General features: G+C 42.3%; 1 pseudogene; it reads left to right on the forward strand.

The window, feature by feature from the left end:
- Positions 1–1,121: 1,121 nt before the first annotated feature.
- LOC138467222 (phosducin-like protein 2 pseudogene) lies at positions 1,122–1,842 on the forward strand (annotated as a pseudogene).
- Positions 1,843–2,682: the final 840 nt, after the last annotated feature.

The following is a 2,682-nucleotide window of genomic DNA, read 5'->3' on the forward strand; positions in this document are numbered from 1 at the left end:
TTGGTAGTGAACCTTTCCCTCTCCCTGTCCTTGTGGTGGTCACTGCTGGCTATTGACTGTCCTGGTGTTGTCGTATTTATGCTGGGTGTCCATCAACCCCATTATTGGTGCTAGCGAATGTACAGTACCAATCACATACATGTCCAAGCACGTCTTTAAGACTGATTGAGTGGATGACCAGATATGCACCCACATTTCGGCACACCCTGTGCTGGCTGCATACCAGGGACGTAATTTGATGTCATTTGACTCTGCCCCCTAGTGACATCACAGGAAGGGATGGCACACGACATTCAGATGTGTCTAACGCCTGTGGTTCCAGGTGCTCTCATTTCAGCCAGATATAAGAACAGAGGGAGGCATGATTTGTCCACAATCACACATTTGGGGGATTTCATTTTCCAGATTTGTCGTGGGGCCTATATGAAAAGCATACATAATGCAATACTTGGAAAAGGGTAACCGAAAACTCTAACGCAGGCTACAGCTAGTGTATAAAACATCTATAGATCAACGGACAAAGAAGGACTCTTTGTCTGTGGCATTGGTGTGTTAAAGAAGACAAAAAGCACTGACCTGGGGAGGGGTGGGGTGTCTGTTTATCCAGGAGCAAAATGCAGCACGAGCAATGGCTGAAAATTAAATCATTAAACAAAAGTCCCTGGTATTAATGTATCTATGAGTCAGCAATTACTATTATAGAAGAAACCTTTTGTCTGGGTGTAAGCTGAGGCCATCTGTCTCTGTGTGCATGTATCTTTAAGTTATGTGACAAGCAACCACATGTTGTCCCCCACAAACCAGAGCCGAACATAACACCTTAATGTCCTAGGCTTTGATACATCACTCTTCTCCAATCTTTTTTTAATGGGGTAAGGGGTGATCTGTGAGGTGGAAGGGGCTGCACTTCCCTCAAGAGTGGGGCTCAATGCTTCTACAATTTTCAGAGCTCTATGTGCGAGGTGTGCTATTCAATAACCCATTCAGGGAAGTCACGTACCGTCAAAGGCTGCAGCAGGAAAATCATCAGCCCAATAAAAAACACAACGTGGGATACAGGACTACAAAACGAAATCTGGACAGCTCTTGTTTGGAGCGCCAGTCTTTGCGCAGAGTGGGACATGCAGGATCCTAATGGAGATACAGAGTGAAACGATATATTGAGAGAATTCAGAATTATTCATCCAAAAGAAGGGATAAAAGAGGAGACTGAAGAAATGGTTTTACAGATGCAGAAAGAAGCAGCATTGAAAGCTAATGAAAGAATGACTCTTCAAGAGTTAAATATGCTGAGGATGAGTTTGATGAAGAGGATGAAAAAGCTATTGCAATATACAGGCAACAACGCTTACACGAATAGAAATCTCTACAGAAAAAGCAAGTGTTTGGGGAGATTATAGAAATTCCGGGTGACCAGTATGTGAAAGAAGTGCCAAATTCCAGAGAAGGTATTTGAGTTGTCATTCATCTGTACAGATCCTGCACACCATTGTGTTCAGTACTAAACAATCACCTTGGCCTACTGGCTAGAAAGTTTCCAGAAACCAAGTTCCTAAAGGCCAATGTAAACAGCTGCATTCAAAACTACCACAATATATTTTTATCTACATTAGTTGTGTACAAGAATGGTCAGATTATGGGGAAATGTACTGTATGTAATGAATGTGGAGGCACACATCTAGAAGTTGAAGCTCTCAAATGGAAACTGGCAGAAGTAGGTGCCATACAATCTAACCTGGGAAAAGGGAACAGAAAAAAACAGATGATTTGATGATGATGTCTTCAATTACATCTACCTGCCTTCAACACTAAGACGAGGATTCCAACAATGCTATTGATTAAGTTTAATAAAAGCATGTGATTTACATAAAAAAGAAACAAAAAATAAAATGACCCTTTTAGGACCGTCCCGTGAATTAAGCTTTTCCAAGAAGGAGTTTGAGTGTGGAGGGGTGGGTCACTCTATGGCTCTCTCACTTCTGAGACTCTGTGTCGAGTGCTTATTTTTGTAAACAGTGTTGCACAAGAGCAAGGTCATGGTTGAGTTTGCGGCCCCTCTCAACCATGCACATCACACTTGAATGTGTTCAAGGTGAGCAGAGCCCAATAAGTAGCGTAGCCCATCATTTGGGGCCCTCTGCGAGCTATGCTAAGGCCGCCCCAAGCTCCTTAGCAAATCACAAGGCACGCCACACCCTGGGCTGCCGTGGACCACCACGTGTGCGCAATGTCTATAATGATTATGCTGCTGCAGGGGCATGCTCTACCCCAACTGAAAGAAGTAAAAATTTTTTTAATCCAAGCTTTCGTTTTACACCTACCGTAGAAAGAAGGGGCAGTACCTGGTTCCCAAATATACCATCTAACCTACTAATTTTTCGAATTAGATCCATTATCTGCTAACTATTGGGATGATTGGAGGGCATTGATAATTTTACTTCCATGTAGTACTACTTGAGAGACACCCACACACGTAAGTCGGCTACATAGCCCACATTGAATAAAACATTTTATTTCCTCTGTCAGTAATTGATGGTTTGTTGAAAAATACAATGATACATACCCTTGTCAATAGGGGTTGCCTAAGATGGAACTGATGAATTCTCCTCGAATAAACTCTTGAAAATACCACTAGTGTAGAAACCAGAGTATAGATAAGCAGGCTGATGTTGAAATATTTAG

The sequence above is a fragment of the Ambystoma mexicanum genome, chromosome 4q (genome assembly GCF_040938575.1).
Source record: "Ambystoma mexicanum isolate Mex_15411 chromosome 4q, UKY_AmexF1_1, whole genome shotgun sequence".
Lineage (NCBI taxonomy): Eukaryota > Metazoa > Chordata > Amphibia > Caudata > Ambystomatidae > Ambystoma > Ambystoma mexicanum.